This window comes from Cupressus sempervirens, chromosome 4 (assembly GCF_028749045.1).
Source record: "Cupressus sempervirens isolate cs-2001-9-10 chromosome 4, ASM2874904v1, whole genome shotgun sequence".
In the NCBI taxonomy this organism is placed as follows: domain Eukaryota; kingdom Viridiplantae; phylum Streptophyta; class Pinopsida; order Cupressales; family Cupressaceae; genus Cupressus; species Cupressus sempervirens.
This window is the reverse complement of record NC_143121.1, coordinates 209,934,348-209,960,419: the sequence shown is the minus strand read 5'-3', so window position 1 is coordinate 209,960,419 and position 26,072 is coordinate 209,934,348. Positions and strand designations below refer to the sequence as shown.

At 31.8% G+C, this 26,072-nt stretch overlaps 2 pseudogenes; one reads left to right on the top strand and one right to left on the bottom strand.

The window, feature by feature from the left end:
• Positions 1-26,072, bottom strand: part of LOC149560727 (G-type lectin S-receptor-like serine/threonine-protein kinase At2g19130) — a 44,896-nt pseudogene that overhangs the window by 9,736 nt on the left and 9,088 nt on the right.
• Positions 15,678-18,110, top strand: LOC149560728 (uncharacterized; annotated as a pseudogene).

Here is a 26,072-nt window from a genome sequence, read left to right as displayed (position 1 = left end):
ATTATAATTTGTAGGTTTCCTACATCCACAAATCAAATATGTATTTAGGTATTGGAAGTTGTACAAACCATAGTAGAATACATTATTCATAGTAGAATATAGTTTGCAAACTATTTAAGCCAACCTTGTACAGTTTGGATTAAGTGAAGAGAAAGTTAAGAAAAATAAAAATAAAGGCATATAAACATTTAAAGTCTCCAATAAAACTATGAAAAGTAGTAAGACTGGTCCATTACATTCAACAAATAATTCTCAGAAATTCTTTATACTTAAAAATAGATTCTATGAAATCAAAGAATTGGAGAAAAAACATTGTTAACTCACCTTCAACACATTGATAGTGTAGTTGCACTCCCCCATCTTGACAACATGTAGAATAACCACTTAACAGGTTAATGGCCAAGTTTCTTTTGAACCAAGTTGATGTCTCGCCAAGAGCCTATCAAACAAGCTCTTAAAAAGGGTATTAGCAATCACATTAGAACATTACATTCTTAGCTTGTTCTTAAATCAAACAAATCAAAACAAGAAGATACACGTTTTAATGATAGACATATAGATTTATAGATATCTATATAGGCTCTAGAATATGTGTTAATATAGAAACCTAAAATCAGCAATAGAAAAAGTTTAAAAAATGATATTTTAATAAGATGCACCAAATCATTACTATTATACCTTTTACCAACCAAGTCCAACTTTAAAAACACAGAATCAATACAAATGAAACAATCAACATCATTATTCATTGTATCTACACTTAAAAAAAGAAACAATCAACATCATGAAACAACAATAGTAAATAGGTAAAAGGCAAGAGTTGGTATTTTGAAAACTGAAACTATTCAATCTTTAACCTTTGAAACTAGCTCTAGACATAAATGATATGACAACTTAGATAAATATATATATCCAACCTATATTTAAAGAGACAATATCAGAAATAAATGGAAAATTTGCATGTAGAGTTTCATGTTGTTGACCCTACAAGTAGAATATACTAGTCAACACCAACTCATTTGGAAGCTAAACAAAATGATCTATAATAGAAATAAAAATATGTTAAAGTGAAACTAGATGACATGAAATATTTTCAACTTACCTCCTATACTAGAAATGGAAAGCAATGCCTAACACCACAAAGTAAGCCAAAAGAATATTAGAAATGAAAAACAATATTACCTAGATCTATTGTAATATGTGGTAACCTCGAATTTAACCAAAAAATGTGTAGAAAAGAGCTAAATTAGACAAGATACATACAAAGAGTTTAAAGACTCTATTACTAATTGAATATTCTTAATCAAACACCACAAATTACTACTACTTCATTAGCTTATACATATAAAATAGATTTTGTTTCATCTCGAAGAACAAAATGTAGCAAAGCATGCACAAATAACACTAGTAGATGCATAGCCCAGAAATAGTGCATGCATTATTTTTATAAGTAAAAGGAAAAGTCCTACAAACTATGATCTATGATTTATATTATCTTCTAGGAATTGTTTTTGTCCATCCTTGTCCTTTTTGTTCTCCTTCTACAAGGCACTAGATGAATTGTTGTTTCAGAATGTTCATTGCATTGAACATCTTCCTTGTTATTCTTATCTCTCAATTTTTGAGATTTAACAACGGCTGCATGTTCAAATTCTGGATTATTGAATGCATCATGTGAATATATTTCCTCCTCATGCTCACTACTAGGCGCTTTAGCTGACGAGTTTGACTTTTGAGTTTCCTATACACAACATAATTTAACTATTAAAGCATAATATATCTAATTAAATTAATCCATGTCATAAAATATACTAATTACTTACATCAAATTTATCACTAGTGATTAATTTCTCCCCTCATTTAATCAAATATTATTGAAGGCCTTGGGAACCAAGCAGGAGAGCATACTTAAAGTCTTCCTCTGAAACCATTTTATAATTTGGTGAATCTATATTAACAAAGAAAAGAAAACTTACAAGGTCCAATGACTAACTAATATAATAAACTTGACTTTTTATTGAAATAGAAAACATAACAGATCAAATATTAACTTAGCATGCCACCATGAACACTATTATATCCTACAGATCCAAGTTTATGAGATACAATCCTTGTATCACAAAGACGTCTTTTACCTCCTTTTTTAGATGGTGTATAGTTTGGATTTCCATTCACCTTCCTCTTCAATTTGGCATCTTTTAATAATTCATCCTATGTCACTTGGTCTATGATCTAGGCTAGACATAAATACTTCAAGTTTTTTGCCAATTTTGACCTTAGATTATCTCTTTCTGAGTAAGTGTACTTACATGCAATATCTAGAATAACATCTTTATTAAAACTAGGATTATGAAATGTTTTTAAGACATCTTTAAAGAGTTCTTCCTTTTTATCATCTACTTGTCTCCTCCAATCCCTTTGAATGGTATCTCCAAATAAGTTTTTTGCATGGTGATATATAAAGTGATAAAGTTTTAAGCTTGTTTCATCCTTCAAAACATTGCCTTCAGAGGTGAGTAAAATTGTTACTTCTTGTAATCCTTTTGTAGTTACTAATGATACTTTTGATGTCTTGGGAGTTGAGGCAAATGCCATTCTAGGCACATCAATTACTTGGCCTTTTACTTCCTATATTTATAATGGATTTATGAAATCAATTAACACCCTACCAAAAATATTAAACTATTACCAAATCCAAAACAAGAATAAAGACATTATTCATAAATGAGAAATTACATAATAGGCAATTCTAAAAAACAGAATATAAAAAGGAAACCAATTATATTTCATGCAGTTATATGGCAAAAAAGAAATACTAGTTTGTTTATAATATCATTGATGTCATAATTGATAAATACATGCATACATATATCACTATTGTACTAAGAGCTATAGAAATTTTTAGATTCATTGTTTACATCTCAAAAATGTAAACTAGTGCTTGCACCAAGGAATGGTTCAAGGCATAGCCAATAGGTGATTCAACTGAAGTTATGTTGCTTCTACAAATATGCTAATTGATTATTTTAATAGAAATAGAGTGTAATGTTTATATTTATTAAGCTCAACTATCAGTGCATCCCAAAATCCTTTGACTTGACACTGAATTCTGAATATATGTATTTTTAAAGAGTTTGTCATCCAAAGTACAATGAGACTAGTCTTGTTCACATCATAAAATTGTAAACTAGGGATACTCTTCTTGTCTAGATCATAACCTTCATAATCCATAGACAGTCACTTATTCCAATAATCTATTTTTTGAAACTATCCTATCCTCAAGACAAGATAGTAATGACGTAAATAATTTTTTGTAAACAACAAAATACAAATCAAATGGAATGCCCAACATGCTACCTTGTACTCTCAATAGTTCTACTTCTACAAAAAAAACTTTTATTATGATTCCATCATCTAGACCATTGCATTTATAAGAAGTCAAAGGCTATCACAAGGTCTAAAGCATTATGCACATAATTGAGGTGTAAAAAATCATCTGTCTTACATATTTCTCAAGTTGAATGTGTGATAGGATGTGAATTTAACATACTTTAAAATCAATCCACATGTTGTTTAAAATCATCACAAACTTTAGAATTTGTGAAGGATACCGTGATCAAAAAAAAATTTCAATACTTAATTGGGCCACTTAAGGACACAACTATTGTGATTTTCTTCACTTCAATAAAATGTTTGAGATTATATCCAATCTATATTTAATCATTGTAGGAGCTAGTTACAAGTAATGGAACATGGTAGAATTCTTATTGATTTGTCTTAATAGATTTTTGGACTTAACATGATAAAAAAATGCTAAGGTTCAATGTGCAACTATTCAATAACTATTAATCTGAGCTTATATTTCTATATTATGATTGGATGAGATGAATTTGTCAAGGTTTTGCTAATTTATAAGTGAAACTGAAAAAAAAATTCTTAAACTTTGATAGTTGTAGTGCATATGAATAGTTAGAGAGGGAAAGGATATCTATGAAATTAATGCATACCTGCACGAATAAAAATTACAATCAACCTATCCATGATATTAGTGAATTTCATGATTCAGGTTGGGTAAGTTCATTGAATAGAGTGCTTCAATAAATGGCGAGATTAGGTCATTAGAACGTTAGGTTTTCCCTTCAATATTGTTTAAATTTTTCTTGTTTTTGGTTTTTTTTTTCCACTTCACAAATCTAATGTTTTCATGTTGCCATGATCCTTCCTCTTGTTTGTATCTGCAACTTAGGTTTAGTTTTTCTACTCTGACTTTCTTGCAGATGGTTTGTCCTAATTATTCAAGATTCAAGACTTATGATTGAATAATTGAAGATTTCAGAATTTGAAGGTTAGATATTAGATTTATCATCTCCTTCTTCTCCTATGCTTTTTCTTTTTGAGGTTTAAAATGGAAACCTGTGCAAGAATAGTATGTTGATCTCTTGAAATCAGCAAAAACATCTATTGAAAAACACCATCAATTATGTAGTAAGTATGTTGTAACCCTTGTCCCATTTGAGCACCATAATTTATGGCACCAAAACATTGAAAATAACACATCTTCTAAAATAGTTTGCTAGACTTCTAGTTCAGACTTTTTGACATTTCCCCTTTTCTACCATTTTTTGTACTTTACAGAAGAATATCATCAATAGGGTTTATTTCAACCAATAAAAGACCTAGGTTTTGATAAATTTTGCACACAATTTTTTTTCCTTACAAGGGGTGGGCATACTATTTCTTCACAGGTTTTCTTTGAATCCTAGATATGCATGGCTGAATGTGTTAGAAAAAGGAAATAAGTGGACTACCTGATGTTATTATGATCCCTGACTTGATGTTATAACTACAAAGAGCCCTTCCTTTTAAGAAATTTTTTGTGTCTTGTAAGCCTCATGAATTACACCAGTCATTCTAGACAAGAATTTTGACTTGTAGTCAGAATAAGTAGAGCACAAAAGCTAAAATAGAAAGCCATTTCCCAACTATCTTCAAGACTTTCTGTTGAACCCAACATCAAATCTTTGTCCTTGGCTAGCAAAAGAATTACATTGGTCATTTTTCTAGAGTCTGGTTATCTCTATAATATCCCTCACACAAATATTTATCCTATCAATATTAAAAGTACCTAGAGAAATTAGACAAAGAAAAGCCATTACAAAACAAATTTGCTTTCCCTGCCAATGAAACTACTATGTAACTAGTACAATGACCATATTCTCACTAGTAGAGCATGCAATGTTTCTCCAATTATTTTTTGGAAATCTTGGCTATGTCATTATTTAGGTTAGGCCCATAACTTTATTAAAATTGATGTGCATAGCTACAATGATATGAAGATGGCTTATGTTTCATTGTCTAACATTTCAATTTGATTTCTATAATATACATAGTTTATATACTTACTAATAGTTACTCTCTGAACTATACACCTCTAATGTGACAAATAATTTTTTTTTACAATAAAAATACTTCATGCCTTTTCTTCTATAAATTTGAGTTGGACATGCACAAATTTAATAATTTTAAGAACATAATTAACTATGCTTATGCTCCAACACATGATTGGGGGCAATTACACCAGTTTCAGCCAATTAGAAGGCAGTGACTCCTGCTCCTCTGGAGCCCTTGTTTTCAATCGTCCTACTATCTAAATTGAATTACATTCCTCAATTTATATATTTACACATCTTCTCATCCCTTAAAATGGGCTCTACTCGCATAATACATAAATTATTTATGCTCCTGATGTACATTTGGCTCTTCAAAAATCTTTATTCTAAATGGTTTTGGTGGGTATGGTAAAGGTATCTTGTGGTTAGGTAGCACAAAGACTAGACAACCCCTGTTTTAGATAGATGGTTTTATTTTATCAAGAAACTTAGGAACAAAAATGAATGTCTGTGTGGTGTCTTTCTATATAAAGTTGTGCTAGAAGCTAGAATAAAGCCTACAATAAATATGACCATTCCAATGTGTTGAAAATATTTGTTAATGTCTTGTATATATCTTCTCTAGGAGTAGGTAATGATAGTGTACTCTTATTCTATTTTGCATCTTACACTCTACCTTGATGATGGATGTCTTGTACATAAAAAATATAGTAGATTTGATGATCATAGTTTGATCATAGCCCTTTTGTTAATAGCTACTGAATAGTAAGCAACTAACTCACTTGGATCCAAGAAACCTAATAAGAAATCATCTTGAGGTCCATACATTGGGCCACACAAACATAAGACATAGGGTTCTACAAAAACATTTTGATACATATAAACAATGATTGAAGACCACAAATGAGAAAGAATATAAATATTCATATTTACAAAGATTGAATACAACAAAGGTTTGAATTGATAATAACATTTCATGTCTAGAAGTAACATAGACAAATCTAGTATGTGCCTATTATTTTTGAGAGCCTGAGTTAAAAGAGGGTGGGAGATAAGGACAAATTAGATAGACTCCTAAAATTATCACCCATTAGATTGTGATTGACCCTTCCATAAACTTGTAACAAACCATTAGACAAAAAATCCCTTCATAACTTGTTGTCCCTACTTCCTAACAACATAAAATTAAAAACAAATTGCAAAGGATACATTGCTCCATCTAATGTAAAAAATGAGACAATTCAATATTATCCATATCCTCCACATTTTAATGGAAAACATGTTGAATAATTCATCTACAGACTTATAAATTTTGATGAATTATAACTCTTATAATATTGGAGATGTGTCAACCATGTTTTCACAGGTCAGGAATGAAGATAAATAGAATTCTATTTTACCCAAATGACACTTCAGAATAAATCTCTAGATAATACAATGATGAGGGATCTGACTATGACTTGGATGACCCTGTGTTGTATACAACTAGGCTTAGCCTTTTCATATACAATGGGAAAATGGAGATAAATCAATAGGATTCCATTTTGGGCACTAATGTGAGTGGACAAGTAGCGAAGTATCCTTTATTTTGTGTGAAACTTAGAAATGATGAATTCTTTATTGGAGGATATGTCTACAAGTGTGGTCATTATGGAGATTTCTTATATGTTATCAAAGACCTTGCAAGAGATTATTTGTGGACCTTCATTTTGTAGAGATGGTATTTACCAATGGGCCTCCTGGGATAAGGGTTTTGATGTGTTCAAACAAGATAGTAAAATTTTGTCAGAACTAGATATACATATAATATAACTATGTTGGTTCAAACATTCCACTTGTTCTGATGAATACAAAGGAAGTGATTGTGTAAGATGGTACAATAATAATTAGATTGTACAAAAATATGTATTATTATCCCCACCTCATTATGGAAAAATTGTTAAAAATCTATAGATAAAACAGGTAGCTAAAGGTGCTCATCACATTCCTAGACTTGTTAAAGTACTTGTGCACACAATGAGTCAAGTATGTTAAGCGTGTAAATTGAAAGAAATTCTAGAGAAGTTATTCTACCAATGCTACTGAACATAGGAGTCTATCTCACTAAAATGTTTATGTGCTAGTAAAGTGAAAGAGCTTAGTCACTGGGTAGAGCACCCGAAGCAAGTTGTGGGTTGTTGATCTCATAGGAAGTGAAAGAAAATCAACTATATTCCTTATAGGAACTCAAAGTTGACACATCCACTACAGGATTCTCTACAAGAGGCAATTCAAAGGCATTAATATTTATAAAAATTAGTCCCAATGAGAGTGACTCAAAAAAAAAAAAAAGCTCATTCAAAGGGAAACTACATCTTCTACAAGGTGGAGAGTTATTGTGCTTCTTTTACATGTTAAAAAAGAACCAAATATCTAAACCACTTTTTTTGGATAAGAATAGTGACCACCAGATTCAAAAAGTTGATATTAATTCATGGTTTAATCATAGCAAATTGAGTTTGCAATGGTACCCTAGGACATGTCCAATTTAGAAGGCCAAATTTTCTCGTAGATAGGAAGAAGAGAGAATAGATTAAAACTACCAATAATGAAAAAATTATAGTTGATACTTTTGCTACTCTGATGTCAAGTTCAAATTTTTTTAGTTTGTTGATAATGGCTAATTAAAACTAGCTTTAAGCCCTACAGGAACCATGCGAAGAGGATCTATTGGTCCTCAAAAAATATAGCGTGTAAAACAAAAACCAAATAGAGAATGGAGCAGATAGGTGAAACTACCTACATTTGAGCTTTTCTTGATTTATTTGGGTGATGTTTGTGGTTTCATTTTTACACTATTAACATGAATAGTAGATTGATACATTTGTTTTAGTTTCAAGTGTCTTCTTATATCCCAACAAAAAATTAAAAGGAAGTAACAGAAGCCTATTTCAACTTCCATTGTTTTTATAAGTCAAATAGATAATTGTATTGCAGAGGACCTTAACATTGGGATTTTTCTTTGAGATTTAAGGTCAATGTTTTATCCTAGGGGATTGTAATGAAATGTTGATAGAGAATTATTTAATGAAATGTTAGTTGCATTGAGATTTGAGATCAAGATTTTATCTTATGATGCTAATAAAATGCTGACACATCATAATAGAATGAAAAGTAATTTTTCTTTTTAAACAATAGGATATTCCTTACCAAAAAAACAACAATTTAGATTTTAAACATCATTAAATTATACATTTTTCATAAAACTTTTCTTTTATTCCTTTGACACCTCATATGTTCACTAATGTTGTCTACTTTTAGGCATTACAATCAATTATAGATCTATAATGCTACAAATATATGAACTTGGAAATAAGAAGAATAATATAATATTGGTAGAAAATTTTACCTATTCATCTATAGTGGTCTTTGTAGTCTCTAGCAATTCCCTTTCCCATAATTGAATTTGTTTAATCATTTCTTGTCTTAGTTGAACATTTTTAGGAGTATCAGGAAGGAGCCTTAGCATTCTTGATTGTGTGTCTATATTACTCCTTAAAGAAACTTGTTCCATTGTTTGTGGAAGAATTCTTAATGAAGCCATATTTGATGTGCTTCTAATAGGGGCATTCATTTCCAAGTCAACACTAGGTTTGTTAGGAACATTGGTGTTTGATGTAGAGAATATGGTATGGGGTTTTGCACTTGATTCCACTCTTGTCATTGGATTTTTTTGTTTAGACGGAATAGGTAGACCATGAGCCTCTCCACCAATAGATTGCATGCTTATTGGAGTAGCCCTTGAAATATCCTACATGTACAAATATAGATATTTTTGTGCCATAATAAGAAAATATAATGTAATCAAGCTTACACAATAATATTATGGTCCCCTACCTTTTGCATCACAATAGACGTATTGGCAAGCATAGTTGGATCCTATGTGCCAACATAATCCATGGTCAAATGAGTTACTTTATAAATATCTTGTGTGTAAAAAACATTAAAATTAGTAAGTACATAAACTAAAATATTTTAATTAAATGTACAATAATATAGATCAAATTTTACCACTAGTATAGTACTAGATGTAATAACTGATGTAATAGTAGTTCAAATGACTTTTGAGATGGCCTACATTCCACAGATCTATAAAATAATATTATATAGAAAGTAACATCATATAGAAGGTAACATGTGATAAATGAAATTATTAAAAATATTTGTCACTCTTACATCTTACACCATCATCATTATTTGTTGCCCTTGTCCATTTTTTAACATTTTAGCTAAAGCATTTAAAATCAATGGATCCCCCATAGAAGCATTTGTAGAAGTCTAAGCTACATTCTTTAAGAAGTGGAAAATATTAATTCAAAATAATTATGAAAATATTTATTAAACAACATATAATGCAATATTACTAGAAAATTTAAATTCACTCCCCTTTGACAATAACATGTACAAATTTGATTAAACTTCAACATAAGCAATGCTCATTATGTTTTTTCTTTGAGTTTGTGGTATTACATTTCTCTTGACTAGGTGGTGATTGCATAAAGTTTTTAGGTTTCAATTTTTTTAAAATTTCACAAAAATTCAATTGAGAATCTGGGATGTGCTAGATTGTGTACCTCCACCAAATAGAAAAGTGTATTTAAAATAAATGCTTCAAGAAATAGAACATAAATAAACTCAAAACATAAACTTTTCCAATTAAAAAAGTATAAGTTGTATGCATTGACATTATAAACATGCAGTAAAAAAGAATTCAAATTACTAAATGTTCATTACATTTTATGTATAACTAAAAACTCAATACTCTAAATATTTAATAATATTGTATTAAACCCTTACAATAATCATGAAGTTAGTTCATGCCAATCGAACCATATCATCCTCACATGAAATATCCTCATTTGATGGCATAAATATCCCATCACCATTGGGCCCTAAATCCACAAATAAATTAATACCATCACTTTCATGGTCTTCATCACATTGAGCTATAGGTACATGAAAATCAATTAAGTTGTCATCTTCATGGACTTGTTGTCCATGCGATTTTTCATGTCCTTCAGGCACTTCATTAACCTCATCATGATCTTCATCGTGGTCATATGCATCATTGACAATACAATTTTCATCATCAACATCATGGTCATTCATGTATTCAAGTGGAATTTCAACATCTTCAAGTATTTCACCATCCTCAGCTTCAAAAAATGTTGTTCTCTGTCCTCTTGGATCATAATCAATGACAAATGACCAACCGGGTTGTTCTAGATTTGGAATGAGAAATATCTTGTCACATTGATTTGGAAACACATTAGGTTTAGAAGTGGCCTCAAACCTAGATGTATTGATCATATAGAATCCATTATCATGCAAAAATATTGTTTTTTCATCACCCACTTTGATTAGCCTATACCATTGAACATGAAAAACAACTTTCTTGAAAGATGGAAAATCAAGCTCTATAATATCCTCCAACATTCCATAATATTGAAGTGTGCTTCTAATTGGTTGTATATCATTTGCATGTGAATGGAAGTCCACCTCAAATTATGTTGAAACTTCATAATCATAAGTTTGTCTCTTTTCATCAACACTTCTTATGCGAAAAATGATGACCAAGATTCCACATCACTTTGTAATATTTTACCTAAATTCATTCAATATATTCACTGGTTCGATTCAATGATACAAATATAAAAGAAAATACATTAAACATGTCCACTATGTTAATATATATGTATCACCTCCCCATTCATAGATCCTCAAAAAAATTTAATTGTTGTGGTGTAACTCTATTCTTCTTTTTTGTTGCCTCATGTTCAATATGGGTTTTTAGCCAATTCCATGAGCATCTCTCTGACGATTTTCTTTTATGGCTAGCAGGTAGTCCTCAAGCAGTGTTTTGACCATATTTACTATATATGTTGGCCCATGCCTTTTCATCCTCCAATTTCTTTTTTTCAGCATACTTCTCCATCCAATCCAACATAAAGTTGGAATTATATGCAATATACAAATTTCATGCCTCTCACTCAATTGCATCTACAATGAAAAATAAATTTTTTCAATATATTAATAAATATATGAAGTCTTTAATTGTTAAATTCAACATCAAAAGAATTTTTTCATCATTTTTGGATACCTTTTATCCTCTTTGATGTCCCCTAACCCTCTAATTTTTCTCCTTCAAATGAGTGAGGTTGGCTATAACTCCATAAATATGGAGCTTCAAGGTGCAATTAAGGAAAGTACTCACTTAAATGAACCATTTCTTGAAAAATTATGTACTCCTTAATCATGGATCCCTCTAGTCAAGTCTTTTGCCTAACAATTTTTTTTAAAACCTTCTTATATCTCTACATTAGCCACATTGTTCTAATATGAATAGGACCACACAACTCAATCTTTTCTACTAAGTGTACAAGGTAGTGCTCTTGAGAATTTAAAAATATTAGAGGGAAGTAGATTTGAATATTACACATCAAAAGTGATATATTCCTCTTCCATTATTTCAAATCTTCCTGATGTATCTCTTTAGATGAGACCCACCTACAACATTAGCATGTATTAGATAAAGATTAATGATATCTTCAAAAATAAAAGTATTAGCTTCTCTTAAGACATAAGTAATTATGCACTTCAAATGATAAGATTCTTAGATGATTATGCATTATTGATTCAAAATACCTCAAATATCTAGACAATTTGTAAATAGTTAATCTGACATCTCAATCAAAATTGCTTGGTATTGTTGTAAGCAACACATAATGCACAACCATTGATGAACACCATGTTAAAATATCTACGAGTTGATAGTTTCACTTCGATATATAATCTTTTAACAATGTTTCCAATAATTATAACATACAAGAAATCTGTCTTTACCCAATTATGCCAATCATGTGTTTTTAGCCATGACAACATAGATCCATCTCTTATGAATAAGTTTTTCAATGACACACCAAATCTAGAAGGAAGTCTTAATATTTTCATTGTTTCGATGAAGCTTTCTTTCTCATTTGACATAAGAGTCCATGGAGCATGAGCATATGAATTATCTCCATATAACCACATATTTGGCATGATATTGTAAACTTGAAGGTCCTTTCACATTTTTATTTCTGCTTCAAGGCTAGCTCCATTTAGATGTTTCCATAAGCACTCAGCCTCATTTTTCCCAATGTGCATAGTATCAAATAGGTGGGCTATTGGTAAATTCTCATAATATTCTAGTTTATATAAAATTGAGACTCTTTTCATTCCTAGTAGAATTCTTTTCCCTTCCTTTTTTTCATACATTTCTTTCCACCTACTAGGGTTCATTCTCCTTGGCTTCCTCATTTCCACCTCTTGTCCATTGAACATGTTTTTATCACATAGTCGATAGCGATGATTTTTTGGTAAGAAATGTCTATACTTGTCATAGATTGTTTGCTTGAGATCCTTAGACTGCGTAGACAAGATTTTTGGCCCACATGATGGACAACCATGTTTCCCCTTTTTTTGCAGCCCTCAAATAAGAAATTGGAGCTAATAAATAGTAAAATAAATAAAATAATTGAAAATTTGAAAAATTAAATTTATCATATATTACCACAACAAATAGAGAGTCTAGAGCCATCGTATATTGTCCATATAAGTATTGTATGAAAGAGGAAGTTTCTATCATTGATTGGTTTTGATACATCATACATATTTACACCTTTCCACAATTCACAAAGCTCATCAATAAGGGGATCCATGTACACATCCATATCATTTACCTAAAACATCCCTAAGTAAAATGAAAAAAGTAATAAGGTTTAGTAAAATTGAAGAATTTGTATAGAAACTTCAAGAAAGCATTGCAATCACATATATTCTAATACTTGGTATGATAAGAGTTATCATTGCATGATCCTTCTTCATTACCATATAGGGAGGGAGATTATTGTTAATAATTAACACTTGTAAAATAGCATAAGTCATTCTAAGATCTCCAAATGGATTAACACCATCCATTGCTAGAGATATTCTTGCATTCCTTGGCTCATTTCCTTAATATGGGCATTTTCCCTCAATTTGTTTCCAATAGTTTCTATCTGTAGCCATATGCATGACACCATCTTTGCTTCTCCCATGTACATGATAACTCATATATTTTTCCAACTCCTTACATTTGAAAATTCTCTCAAAACTTGGCTTTAGTGGAATATCTCAGGGCACTTTATGTGGAACCTTCTTGGATACTTGATCTTGTTGATACCTACTTGTGTGACACACTAGGAATTACTTCAAATTTCCATTATTTCCATAATATAACATTAGGTCATTTGTACATGCATCATATATATTATAGTCCATTCCAATATATTTCATTATTTAAGATACTTCTCTATGAGAATGTGGTAACTTATTATCCTTTGGAAGTATTTTGTTTGCCAAAAGGCTACATGATAAAAAATGATTTTAATAAGTATACACAATACTTAAAAACACTGAGACATTAAATGGAATTGATTTACTAGAATATCAAATCCTACCTTAATATGTCAGTGAAGCATGTATCTATCAATCCATGAGTCACCTCCAAGTTCAACATCAACATAAGTGTTGCTAGTATAGAAGTATCTGCATTTAAATAAAGAGGCATCCTAGCTAGCTAAGCTATGGGTGAATCAATAACTTCTTCAAAAGATGTGTAAAAGTATTGGATAAATTCATTCATAGTGACTTCATTAATCTATGAAGTGGTTTCATCCATATATGTTTCTTGCTCTTCATCTTGGGATTTGCTATCATCAATATCATTCACTAGTTCTTCAACAATATTGGGAATCGAAACTAGCTATTCATCAAAAAATTTAAATTGAAATGATCAATACTAAAATATTAACTAATAAGGATATAAATTATTTATTTTAAGATATCTTAATCATGATGTACCTCTTCTATGTAAACTCTATATTTCAATCTATGGATACCAACAAGTCATCGCTTCTTTAGTTTCCTATTTTCACACCTTTTACAAGTGCAATATATAATTTCATTGAAGTATGCATTTGTACCTGGAATAGGTCTTGGCGCTCATTCATCTAAATATTCAGATGATAGAAATGTCCTATTATCCTAAATCTACCATGTACTATCAATAATAAGTGTGCTAAGTTTTAAACTTGCATAGTACATATTCTTCAAGAGCCCATGATTGCAACGTTCATAGGTAATATCTGACCTAGCCATGTCAAGAATAGAACATTGACTATAGTTATGGTAATAGATTCATAGAGTGATCACATTAGATATGAAGAGTAAGAATCCATAACTCAGAACACTATAACTGACTCAACATTTCTTTACCCGATCATGGATGGAGAAGAGGAAACCTCCATCGTGTAGCAAGATATAGGATGACACAATAGGGGGAAGAAGTATGGAAGGCATGGGTATGCTATAGAAATACCTTGAGAAGACAAAGGGAAGATGAAAATAGAAAGAGAAGATAGCAAGAAGAGGAGGAGCAAAATCATTTGAGACTAAGATGCTACCAACCATTGCCACATTTAAAAAAAATGATGAACCAACTATCATACTAGATGCAAAATGGACTTCAGTTCAACCTCCAATTAAAATCATAGAAAGTAGAATCAAATGGAATGATGTAAAGATGAAGAAGATAAAGGGCAAGGGTTGGACAAAGTAATCTCATGTAGAAGGATAGGGGAAGATATGTGGAGAAGAAAGATTGAAAAAAATGTGTAATTATGTATAATAAATCAATATTTTGTGAAATTTTGTTGGTGTACTAGGCTTGACTGCAACTCTAATTCTTTCTTCTTTATTCCTTGGTTGCAGTGATCCTCAAGATTCTTAGATATATGGCAATGAAGTATAGTATTGTTATTGATGTTTAATGTTGTCTTGAATAATTAGGTTATTGTCAAAAAAGACTTACTGTTCACTGTTAGATAGTAAATTCTGGATATTTTATGAAAAAGATGCCACGGTAGCTACATATTCTCATTTCATCAAGAGAGAGAAGATTTTTAAAGGTTTTGTGTTGTTGAGATTGTCATATCATGAACTTGTACCATAACATTGTTCGCCATAAAGGTATGGACCAAGAATCGACAACTATTATTGCAAGTAATTACAATGAATCAACATTCTTTAAAAAATGTGATAGAGGCTTCATTAAGGTTGGAAAGTGTATTTGAGGGTTTGTATACATTAATGAGATGTTGAATATTCCCTTAGAAGAGTGGAGTAGGTTAACTACTAAATTTTGGAAGCTAGTTTCCATATTCAGTAATGAAACCTTCATTGTGGCAAGGGTTTGAAGGATCTACCATCTCCTCAATGACTAACAGCCTAAAAGTTAGAAGTTTAAGAGCTCTTAGTAAGGTAATGATGAATTCAAGCTCATTTGGTAGGGTTATTTGAGAGTTTTGAGAGTTTATAGTTGAGTGTCCTCTCTAGGTGTATTAGCCTAGATTAGAGCCTACGAGTTGTATGCCTTAATAAATAGTCCACCAAATCAAGGCCCCTTTGTCCCCCTATCTAAGAAACTTGTCCCATCATCCTACTATCCCTCCATCTCCCAGGGTGGTGCAATGATAGAACCCTATGATTACTCCCAACCTTTACATAACTACTATTGTGAGACCATATGCTTGTAAGTTTTCCTACACTATCAAAGAAGTCTCTCAGCATGGCCGCCATATAGCATAAGTTGAAAGATTCTCTATGCTACTCTAACAAAGCCTTCAAGAAATTGACCAATACTACTCTCTTTTAGCCTTTGACAACATTTCTACCTACACTCACAAGTCCTTTGATGGAGACCCATGCACCAATGCATGCATTTTTCTCTATTGGGAGATGCAGATGTGTTTATACATTAATGATTTCCTATGCTTAACATGCACTTCAGCAATAAGAAGCACTTACATTATTGCTACATGAACATGCTAAGATGTCCTTATACTCAAATCCAAAGTTAGTAAAGCCTTTATTATATTTATCAAAGGATGTGCTCCAAATGTTTGATGTAAGGCAGGAAAACAAAGCTCTAGACATGATTATAGAGATGAAGGACCAAGGACATGACCCTAATGCCATTAGTTATAGAACTCTGATATGTAGACTCTGAGAATTGAATAATATGAATTTGATGCATTTAAACATTTTAGTCAAATGGTTCATGATACTTTCAATCCTATTCTAATAATGCTCTTCTCAATGGCCTGCTGAAGGTCAAAATTATAGACAATGCATGCAAAATCTTTGAGATGAGGGTTTGGCAAGGCATGGTGCCAAATTTCTTCTCTTACAATATCTCGATTGATAGATTATTCAAGAAAGGTAGGGCAAAAATTGTCTATGTGCTCTTTGATGATTTGAAGATTCAAAGACTGTGTGTGTGTGTGTGTGTGTGTGGAATCACATATAGCATCTAGTTAGTTTGTATTTCTATAAGATAGGGAGAATTGAGGAATCTTTTAAATTATTGGAAGAAATGGAATCCATAGGGCTATCATCTAACATGGTAATAGTGACATCACTATTGATTGCACTTCATCGTTTTGGTAGACATGACCGGGCATATTAGCTTATGAAGTGAATTGGAGATAGCAGTGTTGTCCATAATATCCTAAGGTGGAGTGTTGATATGGAGGTAGTAGTTAATATCTCTTGACTAAAGATTTATGTTTGTAAACAATAACAATGCTTCTAGTAGAATTCTAGGAAAGAAAAAGGAACATACTAACATTTGGCCTCTCATTGGTCATGTATCATATTTAAAAAAAAAAATGGGAGGTAGTATTAGCAAGAACCATTCCTCGAAGCTCATATGAGATCCAAAAAATACAGGCAAGATCTCTCAAGGGATATTAGATGCAAATAACTTTACTATTAGTCTATCATCTTTAGAAATTTTTGTGAATGAGACAAGGATAGAAGAAAATCCATAGAAGAGGAATGAATGTTCTGTTACAAGTCTTAGTGGATCATACAAATGGTGTTGGTGAGAAAGATACTCCAAAATGAGATTTTAATTTTGAAGCTTATCCAAGATTTTTTAAATTTAAAGGAAGAAGGATACAAGGTAGAGGGATGGATTTTTTTAATATTGATATGTTCAACACTCTCATGTCTATTTTTTTAGAACAAGGGAAGGTAAGTACTACTTTTAGGTTATTTAGAAATATGTTTGACAATGCAAGTGAGCCTAAAACCTATACTTATAATACATTGCTAACAATGATTTTTAAGAAAAGATATTTTGGGGAGGCCTAGGGACTTTTCCTTGAAATGGGTAGGAAATCATGTTTCTTTGATGTAGCTACATATTACATAATCATATATAGCTTTGGAAAGTAGGGTGAAAAAGGTATGTCACATGTAGTTCTTCAGGCAATGTTAAGGAAGGGAGGATACTTGGACATTGTTATGTACAATACATTAATAAATACAGCCAAAAACATAGGTGACTTAGATGAGGTAGAAAATTTTTTTAGAGGTATGAATGCTAATGGAATCACTCTAGATGTTGTTACTTATAACATGATAATAGAAGTTTATAGAAAACCAAGCAAGGTAGAGAAGGCTTATAAAACATTGAGAATGATGATAGATGTAGGTTGTTCTCCATATCATTTCATAGATTATTTCAATGAGTTTCTACAAAGATTAGGCACAAAAGCTAGAAAGAGAGAAAATATCAATGTGTCATCACATTAAATCTAACTCCATGTATTATTATCTAAACCAAGTATTCATTTTCCAAGCAAATTGCAATCTTTTTTTTCTAAAAGATACAAAAATAGGATTTTCTCTTCGCCATCATAGTAGAATAAACTGAGAGTGAATACATTGTAGGATAAAATCATACCATTTAGAATAGTATGCTAGAAAGAGCAACTTAAGAGAAGGTCCTTTGATCCTAAATCAACGAGTGTAGAGACCTTTAGCAAGTGAAAAACATGTGAAATTAATATGCTAAAAATCCCTTTTTATAGGACATCTTGAGTAACACAAGCCTTGTTTCTAAAAAAACAAAATCATGTTTTTTGAAGTTGTAGAGATTTTTAGGTTAAGATATGAAAAAAAGAGTTTGGGCTCTACAATAAAATATCAAGATCATTCAATTTCTTTTACAAAATATGAGGGCTTTAAAACAAATTGGAGGATTTTGGATAGGTGATGCCCTACCATGATCACTACTAAATATTAGTACAAAAGAATCAAATTACAGTAGTCTCTACATCAATAGAAATTATTAAAACCCTAACTTTATAGAGGAATTTCAATCCGCATACACTCCTTGCTCATCTATGCTCAGCAGCTGCTCTGCAAAAGCTGCACCATAGACAAGATAAGTAGAGAACTAGTGGCTATGACATGATAATCAAATAGTGTTGTATCTAAATAGATCTTTGACTCCACCTACTTTGTGAGGGGAAGCATTGTAGAATAATTTATGTGGCTTATCAACAACTCCTTTGATTTATTCCTCCAATTTTAGCTTTTAAAATGAGTTACAGGAAACCTAAGAGATAGACACACATCATAGCTGCATGAAGCAAGGGAAACCATCATGTGGTCCTTGCAATCAACCCAAAGAAGCCTACTACCCAAGGCTGAAGTACTCTACAACAATCCTCATCCCAAGGCTTGTCCCTCGATTACTTAATCTTTGTAAGATATAATTTTTTCACTTTGGTTTCCCTTCAAAGAACCATCTAGTGTTTTCAGAATTTATGTCTTTATTTCTTAGCAAAAATTAACTATTTCTATCATTTCCATTTTTTAATAGTCTTATTGGAAACCCTTATTAAGATAAGAATTAACAACCATAGGCTACCTAGATGAGATAAAAAATAAATTTTGATAGCTAGCATGACATGGATGTGTGGTATAGGTCCTGGAAAATATAGGTAAACTTTAAAAGTATGACCCACATCTAGAGAATGATCCAAATGGGGTATGGAATACTTGTAAACATTACTAGTTTATCCTGCATGAATACTATATACACAAAACCAAATTTCTTGGTCGCTACAATCTAGTAGCATAAGAGGATTTTTAGCACAAACAAAACCACTTCCATTTCTCTAAACTAAGGAAGGGATACAATATGGCTCCCATGAGTTATGGTTAGAAATATAAAAATATATACATGTTTAATAATTAATTCAAATTAGAACTCTGAGTGATGGTTTGGCCCACACTGGAGGTGCAAAAAGTTTGGACAAGGCTTTTGGATCAGACAAGATCAAGAAAATAAAATCATCATTGTTTTTCTCAAAACAAAAGTCCTCATTCAAGTCATTCTGAGCCATCTTCTCCAAATCCTTTAGGTGTGGGTAAGGGGAATGTTAGTTCTAGTCAAGCTTGACCCTTTGCAACCATTAGCTACCTTAATCCTAAGCTCTTAGATCATGATTCTAGCCCACCTAGAGTTTGCTTGGCTCTTGACAACAACAAAGATAAACATGTGATCACTATCCTAGAACACATGTTGTAACTTTAGGTCAACAACCTACAGGCAAGAGCCCAAAAAAGTAAGATTTCTAAATTTTCTCCTCATCATGAGTCCATTTCAAAATGGTTTACTTTGAATTAGGAGGGGATGATTGATTTTTTTTATTAGATAATGAGGAGGGCTCCTACATTCTGCTTTTCGAGGACAAAGCATCAAAGGATAAGATACACACAAAAAAGGACTAATTTGTGTCTAGAAGTAAGTTGGTTACCTTGACGTAGGTCCCAAATTTTATTCATTCCCAGATTGTGTTTTCATTTTTCCTGATATGGATTTCCTTTCCATTGTTGCCTTTAAAGTACCGGGATATGGACATTCTCCAAATTATTGGCAACTCTTTGGGCATTTTCATGATAATAGAGTTACTGCTTCTTTGAAGATTGTAATGTTTTGGTCAGATTTTGTATCCTAAAAGACCTCAAAAAGAACATTCCCTCTAAGATTATTTTTACATCAAAGTTTGGAGATCTAGCACAAAGGTTACAAATTGACTCTTTAGGCATGGTTAGTGACAAACAATGTAAGCTAGACCAACTTTCTATAGAATGTAGGGTAGGGTCTAATAGATTAGATAGAGTATGTTCATATTTTTCCTTTATTTCTTGCAAATGTTCATTGTATCAAGAAGAAGAACGAGTTAGAAAAAATTATCTTTTACCAGATGGACAAGATATTGATGTGGATTTTATTCCAACCAACAATATATTTTAGATGGAGGAAGCTCAAGTAAATATTATCATTCCTCAAGTCCCAAACAAGTGTTTGGATAACAAAAATTCTATGGAAAGTCACTCAATGATACCCCACGGTGTTTAGGCACTCTAAACTAAAATGGAATTTATTCCCAACCTCAATGCAGTTAGGACTCAAGTAACAACATTCTCCACTCAGCCATTACATGTTGACCATGCCCCCAACACCTTTCACTAGGGAGAATTGGCATAGATGTAATTAAGTCACATTTTGAAATAGGGAAGTGGGGGTTTGGAGGTTGTGTTTAGTTTGGATCCTTAAAGGGATCGTACATTGATTCATCATCAAGATAATGTGACAACATCTATCGATAATTTGGAAATTGTCCAATGAAATACAATTGAAAATAGCTAGTTTAGTGATGAAGAGTTGGATCACAATACAACATCTTCTCTTAGGGGACCTCCACTTTCACCAAGTCTTATAGCTTTGGCCTTAGGCCATAGAGAAGCACGAGTCCTTGAAGATGAGTAAGAAGAGAAAAAAATATCAGCCTTTGGGCAAGATACATTTTCTATCACAATTAGGGTAGAATCAGATACAGAGCTTCTCCTTCCCCATTTTTTAGAAACAATTTTAAGATTATTTGACCACACAATAGGAATGGTTAGGAATTCAACTAATGGAAGTGTGTCCCATTCCTCATTTCAATCATGGGATCCTATGAGTAAAGGGCCTAATTCAAGATCACATAAAAATATAGATCAAGGTCCCATTGATGGTACTCACAACCCACATAATGGGACCTTGCTAAGGTTATTAGAAAATCAACTTAGGAACCACAATAATCATGGACTTTTAGAGAAAGACTTCAAAAGTTTCATAGACAATTGTATTTTGGAAGTTGCTGATGAGGAAATTAATGAGATAGCTTCTAAGGTCTCATTGGAGAGTAAAGAGCTCATGGACTACAGTTCTGATCTAATACTGCCAAAGGACAATTGAGGATAATGTACTTTCTATCGATATCCCTCTTTTGATCTCCCACTGAAGTGCAGAATTTTCCAAAATTGGGGTTGGCTCTTTGGTTAAAAAAAAGAGAGGTAAAAATAGTTTAAGCCAATTTCAGCATTATCATAGTCTTCATAGTTGAATGTCTTCTTGCACAACAAGGAGCTGAATCATTTAATAGTACAATAGAATACATACTAATTATTTGAGATGACTTTAACTCACTTGACCTTGTTGTTGATTGCTCATGGATTCTTATGGCCTTACCATAACTTGTGTACTACCTCTCTCTCAACAAGTTGTTAGGCTCATGGATGGAAAACACACAGGTTTGACATAACTATGTGAACTAGTTGTTTCTATGGCTAGTGGGTTACTCTCCTAAGGTTGATAGGTTGATTCCTATCATAAAACTTATAATTATAACTCATACCTTCATATCAAAGCTCTCTGAGTTTGTCTCTAGTTTAATGGTTTTACATGTATCACCCAAACTTGGTTTTTATAGGAAAGCTAGGAAGGGTTTAAGGGAAACCTAGTGTAGGGATTGTAGAAACAATTTTTAAAAAAAAATCATTCATTCTTATTCTTGGTAAGTGCAAATTTAGTAATCTCGTGACCTGTAAAATTCATACTCTATTTCTTGTGCAGTAATTTATGCTTTTTTTATGTTGGCATTTGAGGGATTAGCACAACCTAGTTGAAGCTAAAGAAATGAGTATACATTACCATTTAGGAATCAAATAATAGGAACTTCAAACATTACACAATGAATGTATGGACAAAAAATGATAAAATGATAAATCTCTAAATCAACCAAATGAAGTCATCTATTTGTCGAGGACCAACTCTAACAAAAGCCTATGAGATTATAACACAATTACCTATGGGATTATATCACAAACACATAAAGGAATATAAATAAACAAAAGTTATAGAAACTCCTATGCTCTCTATTGTTTTTAGACTAGCAAGAAGTCACTCTCTTTTGTTTTCAGAATAGCAAGAAGTTCCATTTGACTATGCATGTGTTCACATTCTCTAACATGAGACTAAAGAAGCAAGGAGAATTCATCTATCCATTCAATAATTTAATATAATATATTGGATGACACGTTACTACGGTAAAATAGGCAAGAAAAACCTATTAAATTTCCTCAATAATACTAACACCTCTATATTGGAATGAAGATGAAAATTCTTATATCCATTGACTTTAGCTGATAAAATTTGACCAAAGAAGCCAAGAATTAATTAAAAGAACAAGATCTACATTGAAAGCAACTTGGTATCAATGCATGTTGTCCAATAGACTTTGCTAAAGTATATTTATGTGTATCATTTATGTGAAATAGTGTTCTAAGGATCATCCTTCCTAACATTTTATGTGCATCATTCCCGTTTGGCCAACCAAAAATATTCACTCATGCATGGAACTAGCGCACTCTACCTCTACAAATTAGGAATTCCACAATCAACCTTAGATGCAGCAATTTTCCAATCTGTCCTCACATTTCAAGAAAAACTCTCTGATTTTAATATTTGTTTTAAACTATTATAGGGTGTGATAGACTATACAGAACTTAAAATATAGAGGGCATTTTAAGAAATAAAAATCCAATACTCTAACCCATAATCTATTTATGCAAATAGTATTTTGTTATCAAATTCCCTAATTAAAACAAATTTATTACCTGTTTGAGATGGCCTAGACATAGATTTCTCAGCTAGAATCATTGTTGTAGCTTAGGGCAACATTGATTAGTTGTCTTTTCAATAATATCACCTCCCTAGAACAACTCTGCATAAAAGCAGATTGAGAAGTGCCAACAAGGTAAGGGTATAAACCCTACTGCTCTGATTTAAGATCATTTTTCAATCCATCACTTCTTTCTATTCACAATTTTTTTGCTCTAGTTTGAACTAAATCAAGGGCATGGACATCCAACACCAATGACAAAAATTAGGCACAAAATACTAAAGAGGGATATCCAACTAGTCCCATGAATATTTCAGCAGTGGCAATAGAATGAAATTAAAAGTAGTGATAAAGGAAATGCAATTAAGGGTCTTTTTCATCTTCCATAAACTAGATAATAAAATAGAGCAAGGGATTGAGTATTATTAAAAATAAAACATATTATTGGCATGCTAGAATTTATAATGCAAAATTTATTACCTATTTGCAGTACAGATCTAGATTTCTCTCCAACTCGATTGAAGAATTTTCAAGTGGAACCAAGACGGCTAGGGCATATAAAATCTAAAATATAAATGTTACTACCCATTATAAAATCTAAAATATGGAGTACTTCCTACATATACCCTAATCAAAATACCTAATTGAACCAATCTCGCCATTGATAATTATGTTTCCATGATTTTGGAGTGACTAACAAATTGTTTCAAGGGAGAAAAGTATAAGTTGTTCATGGTATATATTGAGTTGAGTGGTGAAATAGGAGGCCAGAATGAAAAGCTATCTTTAAGGAAACTAAGGGAGTGAAAAGTTATCATTAAGAAAACTGATATTATGTTTTGTCTTAACTTTAGTTAATTAAAAATTAAAAATATATTTTAAATATAAAACTTGTAATTAAACAAAATTAGAATACCATCTAAAAGTAATGTCTTTAACCACTCTATCATGTAGTAGTGCCAAATTCATATGTGTTGGTGGATATTAATTTCTCCACCTACCTGTCATTTCTAAATCATCCACAGCCCACAACAACCAACAAATCACTATCAACAACAAATAGAATATTGGATTCAGCCACCCAATGTTGTTTCAGAATCAGTCTTCAATTGCCAGTAGTTGCCTATATTTATTGATATATATTAATATTATATGTCATGTAATACATGTGTTTGATATTTGAGAGAGTTCTTAGATCTCTAAAAATAGAGACATCATGTAAGGATTTGAGCATCAGATTTTTATCTGATCATTGTGGATCATCAGTAGATAGAATGTTGTAGCATTCTAAGGACTTATAATTGATTTTAGTTACGCATGAAGTATTGTAGCACATTGTAATAAGTCTTTGGATTTTACATATTGAATTGAATGCTTATCTTTTAGTTGGTGTTTGTCTTTGATCCACTCCATCTACCTCCTCAAGTGGTATTAGAGCTAATGGGAGATGATCCTAAAGATCATGGAGAGGTTGATGAGTTTAGAATTGGTGAAGAGTGTTGTGGCATTGTAGCCCAACAGACAATGGCATTTGAAGTTATCTTCTACAAGAATAAAGAGAAGAACAAATCAAGAGATTGCTACGAGAAACACAGAGGCTATGAAAAGAAGAAAGCTAAAGTTGAAGGTGAAAGCTTATTTTGCTACTATTATCAATGTTTTATTAAATGTTTCGTATTTGATATATGTGTCAAGTGTTATAAGCCAGTTGTAGGAGTTAGCATTCTTTAAGAAATGAGATGGCATGCTAGAGTTGGTTGTCAAGATATTGTCATGTAATAGAGGATTGCTGAATTACTATCCCCTCAATAGAGTAATGAAGATTGTATTAGTGAATGTTTGTTAATGGGCTATATTAATGTAAGGGGTGCATTGTCAGTTGTATCCAACATCCTAGAGTTTTTTTTGACATAATGATCCATGTATCTAAAAGGAATTCTTATAGAACTAGAAAATATAGCGGTTGGGTACCCATGTATCTCGGTAGATGGATTTCTTTTTATAGAGACTCAATAATCAGTTTGATGTAGGTGAAGAAGGAGGAAAACCAAAGTGATGATAGTTTTCTCATCAAGTGAGATTTTGATAATCTGAAACCATTTGCAATGTTTCCACATTATGTAAGTTTGTTGTAATCTAAAACCATTTTGTGTTGTTTGGTGGTCTATTGTAACCACTATTATGTGAGGTTTGTGGTTAGCTAAAACCATTCAAATGAAAAGTTTTAGGACAGCTAGGAACCATTTGTATTACATTAGTTAGGGTAAGCCATAAAACCCGAAGTGATCATGATGAGGGAAAACAATATAAATGTAGAAGCATTAGTGGAAGAAATTAAGGGAGAGTGTTGGTGGATATTAATTTCTCCACTAGCTCGTTGTTTCTAAATTGTCCACAGCCCACAATAGCCAACAACCCATCATCAACAACAGACAGAACATTGCATTCAGCCACCCAACGTCATTCCAGAATCAGTCTTCAACTGCTAATAGTTGCCTATATTTATTGATATATATTAATATTATATGTCACGTAATACATGTGTTTGATATTCTATAGAGTTCTTAGATCTCTATAAATAGAGGCATTATGTAAGGATTTGTGCATCGGATGTTTATCTGATCATTGTGGATCATGAATGGATAGAATGATGTAGTATTCTAAGTACTTGTAATAGATTTTAGTTATGCATGAAGTGCTGTAGCACATTGTAATAAGTCTTTGTATTTTACATATTGAATTGAATGCTTATCTT